At 41.6% G+C, this 12,046-nt stretch overlaps 1 protein-coding gene across 3 annotated transcripts in view; it reads left to right on the top strand.

The window, feature by feature from the left end:
- ST3GAL6 (ST3 beta-galactoside alpha-2,3-sialyltransferase 6) overlaps window positions 1-12,046 on the top strand; it is an 80,025-nt gene that overhangs the window by 19,308 nt on the left and 48,671 nt on the right. For 2 of the 3 annotated variants that reach the window (XM_082625047.1, XM_082625048.1), the window contains exon 2: window positions 842-1,002. The exons of the other annotated variant lie outside the window; for it this stretch is intronic. The gene's annotated coding sequence lies outside the window, so the exon portion shown is untranslated. The remainder of the gene's footprint in view (window positions 1-841; window positions 1,003-12,046) is intronic. 3 annotated transcript variants of the gene reach the window in all.

The following is a 12,046-nucleotide window of genomic DNA, read 5'->3' as shown; positions in this document are numbered from 1 at the left end:
GGACGCGCAGGCTCAGCGGCCATGGCTCATGGGCCCAGCCTCTCCGCGGCATGTGGGATCTTCCCGGACCGGGGCACGAACCTGTGTCCCCTGCATCGGCAGGCGGACTCTCAACCACTGCGCCACCAGCAAAGCCCCCTAAAATTTTTTTTAAAAATGACACTTTCTACTAATCCAAGAAATATAGAGCATGCAGTTTTGTTTGTTCTGTTTGTTTTTGTATCAGGGTTATTTAGTCTTGTGTAAGAAAAGGTATAGCAGGAGCATTTGAGATTTTTTTTTCAAAATTTTTTTGAGAAAGTGGCCCGTGGCACATTGTTAAAGTAGTTGCCGTTCTAACTTCCCACGCTTCCTTTCCCCTCACTTCCTTCTGGATATTTTTGTTCTTCTTGACCTCCTCCACATTCTCCTGTCTCCCTCCCTCCCTTTCCTCTTCAGAAGGTTTTCCAGCAGCTCCTTCTCTCACCTCTGCATAGAACAATAAAGCTGTGTGTATGTGTGGAGAGAAGCTGAAAAAGAAGACAGATGGTTCTTTCATTACCAGGTTGCTCTGGATTAATTGAGCTGGATATGTTATTTTTTTCAGGGAGACTAAGCTGGATCCCGTGCATAACCAGTCATGGGTTACAGTCATATAATACATGCAGCCAGTTTTGCTGTTGGATTTTGTTTTGTTTTGTTTTGTTTTTGGTAATTACATCACCCTGCAGAGCATTTTGGGAGGGGCCCGTAGTGAGTTTACTAAAGTAGTATTTTCATTCAAAAATTTTTTAATGGCTTAAGATTTTTCTCGGGTAGCCAAACCATCTTATAAGCATGCTACCTTTGTGTTTTATTTCAGCACTTACAAGTGAAGAAGCAGCACGACCTTTTGTCTTGGATAATTTCTAGTGGAGAGGCTCCAACAATTTAGCAGCAGCTTCCTGGGCCTCCGGCACCCTTACCACATTCTACATCCTCAGGGGACAGCGGGCCTTTGGGAACAGACCCCTAAAAGCGTAGGTAAGCAAAGGCAACAGGACTGTCTTCTCAGACTTCCCAGCTGTTAAGTTGGAACACTTGAAATATTTTTATACAGTGTTTCCCTCTGGCAGGTGACTTTACCCTCTCCTTCTTTGTATACAGCTGCCTGTTAATTTATCTCTTACTAGTTTAACAGGTGACCAGAGGGCCTATGAAACTACATATTAGGTAACCAGTGACTCTCTAGCATATCCCAAAACTGAGCTATGAAAGTTTTAATTATTATTTCCATTCTCAGTCTAAATGGGCCTCTTGGGGACTGTTCTAAACCAACATGGAAGTGAAAAAGTAAACTGAAGTTACAACTAGAATATTACATGCATCACAACTATTGAAGCAAGTGCTGTTAACCAGCTTTGTTAGAATGAACTCTACTTCCCTCTCTGTCTTTAATGCTACAATTAGTAATAATTTCATTGAAGTACCTTAATATAATTTGTGTGTATATTCTCCTTACTATGCCTGGAATCCCATGTACAAATTTACACCTATTTATAAATTCTGAGAAAGCTCTGGAGCTCAAATGTCTTCTAGGAATTAGCTCCATGTTTTACCCATGAATCCATAGGCTTTCTGATTTGTTGAGGTTCATCAGAGAATAATTATTCTACTAGCAAATTTGTTATGTTACTGCTTTGTTTGGAAATCATTTTATGAAGGACACCTATGGACTTACAGTATTATGCTTTAGTACTATTGGTACCTCTGGGCATTTACAGTGGTTTTGGGATTTAGTCCTTGGGAATCTCTTGAGCTCTTCACCGTTCATACCAAGATTATGAGTGGATTCAAAGTCCTTCCCTAGTGTCCTGAGGCACTGGTCTTGCAGAACTTTTGAGCACTGTGAATGTAGGCTGAAGGTAAAGCTGGATCTTCAGGTTTCTTACCGCCAGAAACATCTTAATTGAAGGAAATCTGGGAAATAATCATCTTGGAGATTTCTGGAACTGCCTTTCCTGTCAATCTATACATCTCCTTGTGTCAAGAATATGGAAATTAAAAAAAAAAAAAAAAAGGGCTTCCCTGGTGGCGCAGTGGTTGAGAGTCTGCCTGTCGATGCAGGGGACACGGGTTCATGCCCTGGTCTGGGAAGATCCCACATGCCGTGGAGCGGCTGGGCCTGTGAGCTGTGGCCACTGAGCCTGTGCGTCCGAAGCCTGTGCTCCGCAACGGGAGAGGCCACAACAGTGAGAGGCCCGCGTACGACAAAAAAAAAAAAAAAGAATATGGAAATATTTTGAGTCCTTATAGCTAATGGTGAAGAGCATGGATTCTGGTATGTGCCTGGGTTCAAATCCCAGCTCCACCACTTACTACTTGGGTATCCTTGGGTACATTAGAACTTCTCTGTGCTTTAGTGTCTTCATCTGTATGATAGCAATGACCTTTCTTAAGGGATGTTTTTGAGGATTAAAAGAATTATATACCAAGAGCATTTAGAAAAGTTTCATCACATAAGTGTTCAGAAAATTTAACCTAGTTGTATTGCCATCTGTTGCACTGTTTTTTCTTCTTCCTCCATTCTCTAGTCTAGGGCTAACAGGTATTCAACTCTTCATCCCTACCTTGTTATATGTTGCTGACTGACCCCGGTGTTTGCTTCTGAGACTAGAGTACCATATTTGAATCCTTCTCAACATTTTAATGGATCCAAATCAGAGTGTAAGGTGAAAACTATTTGCCAACTCAGATAATCTGTAAAGTTCTTGATTTTCTTTCTTGCTTCAAGACATAAATTTGATATGCTGATTACAAACCTAGGTTCTTTGGTTTTACTAGGACTCAGAGCAGTTTTATTACAAAAAGCATAGAAAGGTATGGCTTCTACAGCCAGAAATAGGGCCTAAGATGAGTTTTGCTAATGAATTACTCTTATCTTGAATGCCTTTTGTTTTACATTTAGAAGCAGATGGGTAAGCTTTCCTATCACAGATACTTTGAAATGTTTAAATAAATGTGGAGAAATAATAGCTATCGTAGTAATGGAAGCTTAATTTTCTTTCTTTTTTTGGCTCTTACTGTAAACTGTCATGAATTCTTCAGTATCTTTACCAGGATGTTATTAAGTTAGTTTTTTTTTTTTTTAAATAAATTTATTTATTTATTTTTGGCTGCGTTGGGTCTTCATTGCTGCGCTTGGGCTTTCTCTAGTTGTGGCGAGCAGGGGCTACTCTTCATTGCAGTGTGCAGGCTTCTCATTGCGGTGGCTTCTCTTGTTGCAGAGCACGGGCTCTAGGCACGTGGGCTCAGTAGTTGTGTCTCACAGTGCAGGCTCAGTAGTTGTGGCACACTGGCTTAGTTGCGCTGCAGCATATGGGATCTTCCCGGACCAAGGCTCGAACCCATGTCCCCTGCGTTGGCAGGCAGATTCTTAACCACTGTGCCACCAGGGAAGTCCCCTGAAGTTAGTCTTTTATTGAAGCCTTGGTGTATGGGCAGCTTATACTTTATTAGTTTTAAAAGAAGAATTAAAAACAAGATTAGGAGAGTCCTTACCATGTGCCAGACATTTTTCTAAGTGCTTTATATTTACAACTTATATAGCTCTATTAGGTACTATCTTTATTCCCATTTTACAGGTGAGGTATGAAGAGGTTAAGAAACTTCCTAGGGTCATACATCTAGACGGAGGTAAAGCTGAGACTCAAAACAAACCCAGGGTGTCTGATTGCCAAGCAGACAACCTTAACACCTAATTGCGTTGCTACCTGCAGAGAAGAAATTACATGAAGATGAGAAGGAAGATGGAAGGGCCAAATTAAAGAAGTCTTAAATGCCAGGCTAAGTGATTTTATGTGTATTTGGCAGACAATGGGATAACACTGAAGGTTTTCCTGTGGGGTGGATGACAAAATGAGAGCCGGGCTTGCTTTGAGGAGTTTATGCCAGTGCAGCACATGGGCTGATTTAAAGGGAAGATAGATTAGAGATCATTGCTAGCAGCTGAGAAGTAATGAGAACATGGGTTTAGGAAATAGGATTAAGATAAGAGCTTGAGGGCTTCCCTGGTGGCGCAGTGGTTGAGAGTCCGCCTGCCGTTGCAGGGGACACGGGTTCGTGCCCCGGTCCAGGAAGATCCCACATGCCGCAGAGCGGCTGGGCCCGTGAGCCATGGCCGCTGAGCCTGCGCGTCCGGAGCCTGTGCTCCGCAACGGGAGAGGCCCGCCTACCAAAAAAGATAAGAGCTTGAGAACACCTGTATTTAGGTGTGCCAAGAAGGAAGAGAAAGATTTAGAAGCTCATGCAGCAGCAGTGAGACGCAGTGCCACCCGACGGAGGTGTTTCACGAATTGAAAACCATAGAGATTTGAAAGGATTGGAATGAAATGAAGACCAGTGGGTTATTGTTGTGTACCCATGATGTGCCTGGAATCATGCTGGAGGAAAATCCACATAAAAATGTTCTCCTGCACTGCCAACTCTGCTACTTATGAGTGAGGTCACCTTTGGCAAGTTTTTACTTTTTTCTAAATCCTGTCTGCTTCTTCTGTAATGTGGTGACATAAGACCTTACTCTGTCTAAATGCTCTGAACTCTTGCAGTCTTTCCAGCTCTAAGATCTGTAATTCCTGGGTCCCAGGTGTGAATAGCAATAATTGGAAATGTTGTTGTGAGTGAGTGGTGATTCAGTTGGCCCTTTTAGGTGAATCAGAAGGTGATGCAGGATGAAGTGTGTGCCACGTAGATGTAATCTGAGAGATGTAATCTGTATATTTTCTCTCAAAAATAGCAGCGGTGATACTGGTAGTAGATGGAAGGTGGAAGGATAAGGCTGTAAACAATATAGGAATGAAAATATCCAGGGAGTTTACAGAGAGACCACAAATATCCCCTAGAATGATGATGGAAATTTTTCTCAAAGCCACTTATTTTCAAAGAGAGTCTCACTAGTTTGTTCAGGGAAAATTTTGTTGATTGGAAATTTTAAAAGGTCAAGCCCAAAAGATTCTTAAAAGAGGTAGCATGGAACTTAGAATGAGCTTTCAGTTCCTCTCAACAACTGTTTTTTGTGAAGCCCCGATCCTCTCCATGGGCTATGATTCCTCTTTCTTCTGACCTTCTCCAGCAGTGCTTCTCAAACACACAGATCACCTGGGGATCTTGTTAAAATGCACATTTGACTCAGTAGATCAAGGGGTGGAGCTGAGATTCTGCAGCGCTACCAAGTTCCCAGGTGATGCCAATACTGTTACCAAATGCAAGTTCATGTGCCCAACACACAGTGAGGCCAAATAAACTGAAGTGTCAGAGTTTGGAGCAGAGAAAGGTTTATTGCAGGGTCAAGCAAGGAGAACAGGTGGCTTGTGTTCAAAAACCCCGAACTCCCCAATGGTTTTTGGGGAGAAGTTTTTATAGGCAAAATTTGGGGTGAGGGCTGCAGGGTGTGTGAATTTCTTCTGATTGGTTGGTGAGGTAACAGGGTGGTGCTCCAGGACTCTAGTGCTCTGCCTGAAGTTACCATCCTCCACCTGGGTGGGGACCTTAGTTCCTGCAGAAGAATTCAAAGATATATTGTTGTGTATATTCCTTGAGGAGGAACCAGGACCCTGCCCAAGGCTGCACTATTGTTTCTTGATTGCTCCTCCCTTGTTTCTGCATCCCCTCCCTTCCCTAATTAGCAACTGTTTGAATCTGCCCTTTGGAACTCAGGGAAGGTCTAGGAGGCAGAATGAAGCCTATTTCCTACAAACAAGAAATGGGGGACACAGAAAGGTTTTGTACCAGGGAGGGACCCACAGGGTCCTGCTTGGTTTCAATACTGCTGGTTTGTGGACCACACTCTGAGGAGCAGGGGTCAAAAATATTTAATTTTACTTCCCACAACAGATAATCATAGTCATCTTGGAACAGTGTAACTCCCCTCGCCAGACTGAGCTCTGTTTGCCATGTCTTAAAATAGAGTACACATGCATAATGAATGTTCAATAGTAATAGATTAATCCATTCTTACCCCTGTCAGTGATTTGTATTATTCAGCGGTGTCAATAATTTGAATTGTTACAGATAGGGGATTTTTCCTTTTAACTGAGCAATTGAAGCAAATCTGTTGTTCAGAAATAGGCACCGGAATGTAATATAAAATTTTCATAAAAAGTTAAAAATACATTTACTATATGACCTGTGAAAACACATGCCTACCCAAAATCTTGTGCTTGAATTTTCAATGTAGTGATGCCAAAATCTCGGCCTCTGTGCCCTGGTGCCAAATTGAATCTTGGAGACACTTTTGGGTGAAATAAAAAAGAATAGCTTTATTGCTTCGCCAGGCAGAGGGGAACACAGAAGGCTCTGTCCCTACCTGGGAGGATTTGGTGAGGAGTTCTATAGCAGTAGTTCAAGGGTGGGGTCGCTGATAAGGTTCAGGGTGTGCGCAGGTCCTATACTCCTTTAATCTAGCCTCATGTGGTCTTCTGATGAGCTTTGAGGTTATCCAACTGTGATCTTCTCTCTGGAACATCTTGCATTTTGTCGGTGTTTTAGTTCTACAGAAGAGCTTAAAGATATTGTTATGTGTGTCCCCTGAGGCAGAACCAGGACTCTGCTCCAAGCAGGCGGCACCACTGTTTCTTGACTGCTCCTCCCTTGACTCTGCATCCCCTCCCTTCCCTGATTAGCAACTGTTGGAATCTACCCTTAGGAACTCAGGGAAGGTCATGGAGGCTAGAGTCTGTTCCCTACAAACAAGGAACAGGGGACACAGAAATGCTTCCATGCCCAGGGGCCCCACAGGGTCCTGCTTGGTTTCAGTAGCTGTATTTATAATAACTAAACCCAAAAAGTAACCAAATGTTTATTAACTGGTGAATTGATAAACAAATTGTGATTGTGGTGTAGCCATACAATGGAATACTACTTAGCAATGTCAACTGATTTTAAAAAGTGCACAACCTAGAAGCTGAGAATTATGTTTTATTCAGTGCCCTTTCTGAGGACTATAACCTGAGAGTGCCTTAGATAGCTCTGAGGACCTGTTCCAAAGAGGTAAGGGAGAAGCCAGGATATAGAGGAGTTTTTGCTGAAACAAACATACAGACGTCGTTGAACATCAAAAGATTACTGCTAAAAAACAGACATCTCAAGTTAATGATTTTAGTATTTTTCTATGTGTGGGAAGATGCAAAGTCTGGGCTCATTGAAATTATTCCTTTGATATACATCTTAAATGTCTAGGCCCATATCCTGTTTTTCTCCACCTCAGGGTACACTGTTGGGGGACCGGGGGTGTTGTGGGGGGGCAGTGGCTGCAGTGGCTTGGTGGTGGGCAACATTGCTATTTGCTGAAATGGTAGGCAACCTTTTTTTCTTTTCTTTTTTTGTCCACAGTAATAAAAAGGAAAAAGACATGAATTCCTGATAGAAGTAACAACATGAACAATTTTTTTCAAAAGCATTATACTAATATAAATAAGCCAGAAATAAGATACATACTGTATGATTCCATTTATATGAACTTTTAGAGAAAGCAGAACTATAGTGATAAACAGATCAGGGGCCAGGAACTAGGGGAAGAGAGTTGGCTGCAAAGAGGGACAACACAGGAACTTCTAGGCTTGTTGGAAATGTTTAGTATGATTTTGGTGGTTGTTACACAGCCTTACAGATTTGTCAAAACTCATGAAATTGTGCACTTAAAAGTGGTGGATTTTATTATAATTTTCTTCCCTCTATACAGTTAATATTAATTTAATTAATTTTTTAAAAGTTTATTTTTGGCTGCTTGGGGTCTTCATTGCTGCGCATGGGCTTTCTCTAGTTGCGGTGAGTGGGGGCTACTCTTCACTGCGGTGCTCGGGCTTCTCATTGTGGTGGCTTCTTGTTGCAGAGCACAGGCTCTAGGCACGTGGGCTTCAGTAGTTGTGGCACGTGGGCTCAGTAGTTGTGGCTCAAGGGCTCTAGAGCAGAGGCTCAGTAGTTGTGGCTCATAGACCCGGTTGCTCCACGGCATGTGGAATATTCCCAAAGCAGGGATCAAACCCGTGTCCCCCGCACTGGCAGGCAGACTCTCAACCGCTGCGCCACCAGGTATGTTCCACAGTTAATTTTAAAAATTGGCCACCGTCATTAACCAGTTAACAATATCTATTACTCTTTAGTGTCTATCTTATCAATAGGACATTAATATAAGAAATAGAGAAAATTTCCACTCTGGGAAAAGAAATGGGTCTCTGGGAGAAAATATGAATAAACAGTAGGACCATAAGAAGTTCCCTTAAAAGCTTCTTTGTGTATTTTCAATGAAGCTGAGGCTAAAGGGAGAGATCTTGAAAACAGGAACCTCAGTTCATTTATTTTTAACATCTAATATAGTGTGCTATTAGCTGAATGATTTTAGTCTGTCTTGCTGCACTATTAAGAAACAAAATTCTGCTGAAACATCATTTCTCTTTTTATATTCTTTGCAGTGAGCATACCCAATTTTGGGGACAGGATTTGGTCATCTGCTTTGGCAGTGACAGCTTAGCTTTTATTAGCTGAAAAGATCTGTCTACATATGCTAAGGATGAACTCTGGGAAAAGCATTGGCTTTCTTTTAATTATTTTCTAAATTTTATTTATTTTTTATACAGCAGGTTCTTATTACTTATCTATTTTATACACATCAGTGTATACATGTCAATCCCAATCGCCCAATTCATCACCCCCCCCCCCCACTGCCACTTTCCCCACTTGGTGTCCATATGTTTGTTCTCTACATCTGTGTCTCTATTTCTGCCTTGCAAACCGGTTTATCTGTATCATTTTTCTGTATTCCACATACATGCGTTAATATATGATATTTGTTTTTCTCTTTCTGACTTACTTCACTCTGTATGACAGTCTTTCTCTACGTCCATCCACATCTCTACAAATGACTCAATTTCCTTCCTTTTTCTGGCTGAGTAATATTCCATTGTAAATATGTACCACATCTTCTTTATCCATTTGTCTGTCAGTGGGCATTTAGGTTGCTTCCATGTCCTGGGTATTGTAAATAGTGCTGCAGTGAATATTGGGATGCATGTGTCTTTTTGAATTATGGTTTTCTCTGGGGATATGCCCAGTAGTGGGATTGCTGGGTCATATGGTAATTCTATTCTTAGTTTTTTAAAGAACCTCCATACTGTTCTCCATAGTGGCTGTATCAATTTACATTCCTACCAACAGTGCAAGAGGGTTCCCTTTTCTCCACACCCTCTCCAGCATTTGTGGTTTGTAGATTTTCTCATGATGCCCATTGTAACTGGTGTGAGGTGATACCTCATTGTAGTTTTGATTTGCATTTCTCTAATAATTAGTGATGTTGAGCAGCTTTTCATGTGCTTCTTGGCCATCTGTATGTCTTCTTTGGAGAAATGTCTGTTTAGGTCCTCTGCCCATTTTTTTTTTTTTTTTTTTTTTTTCTGTACGCGGGCCTCTCACTGTTGTGGCCTCTCCCGTTGCGGAGCACAGGCTCCGGACGCACAGGCCCAGCGGCCATGGCTCACGGGCCCAGCCGCTCCGCGGCATATGGGATCCTCCCAGACCGGGGCACGAACCCGTATCCCCTGCATCGGCAGGCGGACTCTCAACCACTGCGCCACCAGGGAGGCCCTGCCCATTTTTTGATTGGGTTGTTTGTTTCTTAAATATTGAGCTGTATGAGCTGTTTATCTGTTTTGGAGATTAATCCTTTGTCCATTGATTCGTTTGCAAATATTTTCTCCCATTCTGAGGGTTGTCTTTTTGTCTTGTTTGTAGCTTCCTTTGCTTTGCAAAAACTTTTAAGTTTCATTAGTTCCCATTTGTTTATTTTTGTTTTTATTTCCATTACTCTAGGAGGTGGATCAAAAAAGATCTTGCTGTGATTGATGTCAGTGTTCTTCCTATGTTTTCCTCTAAGGGTTTTATAGTGTCTGGTCTTACATTTAGGTCTGTAATCCATTTGGAGTTTATTTTTGTGTATGGTGTTAGGGAGTGTTCTAATTTCATTCTTTTACATGTAGCTGTCCAGTTTTCCCAGCACTACTTACAGGAGAAACTGACTTTTCTCCATGGTATAGCCTTACCTCCTTTGTTGTAGATTAGTTGACCATAGGCGTGTGGGTTTATCTCTGGGCTTTCTATCCTGTTCCATTGATCTATATTTCTGTTTTTGTGCCAGTACCGTATTGTTTTGATTACTGTAGCTTTGTATAGTATGAAGTCAGGGAGTCTGATTCCTCCAGCTCCGTTTTCTTCCCTCAAGATTGCTTTGGCTATTCAGGGCCTTTTGTGTCTCCATACAAATTTTAAGATTTTTTATTCTAGTTCTGTAAAAAATGCCACTGGTAATTTGATAGGGATTGCATTGAATCTGTAGATTGCTTTGGGTAGTAGAGTCATTTTCACAATGTTGATTCTTCCAATCCAAGAACATGGTATATCTCTCCATCTGTTTGTGTCATCTTTGATTTCTTTCATGAGTGTCTTATAGTTTTCTGAGTACAGGTCTTTTTTTTTTTTTTTTTTTTTGCAGTACGTGGGCCTCTCACTGCTGTGGCCTCTCCCGTTGCGGAGCACAGGCTCCGGACGCGCAGGCTCAGCGGCATGTGGGATCCTCCCGGACCGGGGCACGAACCCCTGTCCCCTGCCTCGGCAGGCGGACTCCCAACCACTGCGCCACCAGGGAAGCCCTGAGTACAGGTCTTTTACCTCCTTAGGTAGGTTTATTCCTAGGTATATTCTTTTTGTTGCAGTGGTGAATGGGATTGTTTCCTTAATTTCTCTTTCTGATCTTTCATTGTTAGTGTATAGGAATGCAAGAGATTTCTGTGCATTAATTTTGTATCCTGCAACTTTACCAAATTCATTGATTAGCTCTAGTAGTTTTCTGGTGGCATCTTTAGGATTCTCTATGTATAGTATCATGTCATCTGCAAACAGTGACAGTTTTACTTCTTCTTTTCCAATTTGTATTCCTTTTATTTCTTTTTCTTCTCTGACTGCCATGTCTAGGACTTCCAAAGCTATGTTGATTAATAGTGGTGAGAGTGGACATCCTTGTCTTGTTCCTGATCGTACAGGAAATGCTTTCAGTTTTTCACCACTGAGAATGATATTTGCTGTGGGTTTGCCATATATGGCCTTTATTATGTTGAGGTAGGTTCCCTCTATGCCCACTTTCTGGAGAGTTTTTATCATAAATGGGTGTTGAATTTTGTCCAAAAGCATTTTCTGCATCTGTTGAGATGATCATATGGTTTTTATTCTTCAGTTTGTTAATATGGTGTATCACATTGATTGATTTGCGTATATTGATGAATCCTTGCCTCCCTGGGATAAATCCCACTTGATCATGGGGTATGATCCTTTTAATGTGTTGTTGGATTCTGTTTGCTATTATTTTGTTTAGGATTTTTGCATCTATACTCATCAGTAATATTGGTAAGTAATTTTCTTTTTTTGTAGTATCTCTGTCTGATTTTGGTATCAGAATGATGGTAGCTTTGTAGAATGAGTTTGGGAGTATTCCTTCTTCTGCAATTTTTTGGAAGAGTTTGAGAAGGATTGGTGTTAGCTTTTCTCTAAATGTTTGATAGAATTAACCTGTGAATGCATCCGGTCTAGGACTTTTGTTTGTTGGAAGACTTTTTTTAAAAATAAATTTTAAAAATTTTATTTATTTTTGTCTGCGTTGGGTCTTTGTTGCTGTGCACAGGCTTTCTCTAGTTGCGGTGAGCAGGGGCTACTCTTCCTTGTGGTGCACGGGCTTCTCATTGCAGTGGCTTCTCTAGTTGCGGAGTGCGGGCTCTAGGCGCACATGATTCAGTAGTTGTGGCTTGCAGACTGTAGAGTACAGGCTCAGTAGTTGTGGCACATAGGCTTAGTTGCTCTGCAGCATGTGGGATCTTCTCAGACCAGGGATCAAACCTGTGTCCCCTGCATTGGCAGGCGGATTCTTAACCACTGCGCCTCCAGGGAAGTCCCTGTTGGAAGATTTTTAATCATATTTTCAATTTCATTACTTGTGATTGGTCTGTTCATATTTTCTATTTTTCCCTGGTTCAATCTTGGAAGGTTATAC

The sequence above is a fragment of the Mesoplodon mirus genome (assembly GCF_964341445.2).
Source record: "Mesoplodon mirus genome assembly, chromosome: 6".
In the NCBI taxonomy this organism is placed as follows: Eukaryota; Metazoa; Chordata; class Mammalia; order Artiodactyla; family Ziphiidae; genus Mesoplodon; species Mesoplodon mirus.
The sequence above is the reverse complement of the archived record's forward strand: the minus strand, read 5'-3'. Positions and strand labels throughout refer to the sequence as shown.